This window comes from Dermacentor variabilis, chromosome 2, assembly GCF_050947875.1.
Source record: "Dermacentor variabilis isolate Ectoservices chromosome 2, ASM5094787v1, whole genome shotgun sequence".
Lineage (NCBI taxonomy): Eukaryota > Metazoa > Arthropoda > Arachnida > Ixodida > Ixodidae > Dermacentor > Dermacentor variabilis.
In genome coordinates, this window is record NC_134569.1 from 216,825,220 (window position 1) to 216,825,453 (window position 234).

Sequence of the window (234 nt, forward strand, 5' to 3'; positions counted from 1 at the left end):
TGCAACCGACGCTCGCGAAGCGCGGCGCTTCAGTCTCTAGCGATTAAGTTTGCCACAACCGTAGAGTGCAGCGCTGGCTTCGGCAGCGATGGAATACCGTTTTTGTTGGTTTCGCTTTTAGGTTGTCTGTCTTGTGCGCCTGTGCCTTTCCTTTTTCTAACGCTGGGCGCCCAGAATTCTCAACTTATGAAAGAGCAGGCGCGTATCAGCGTCATAGAGCGTCCTTCGCAGGAA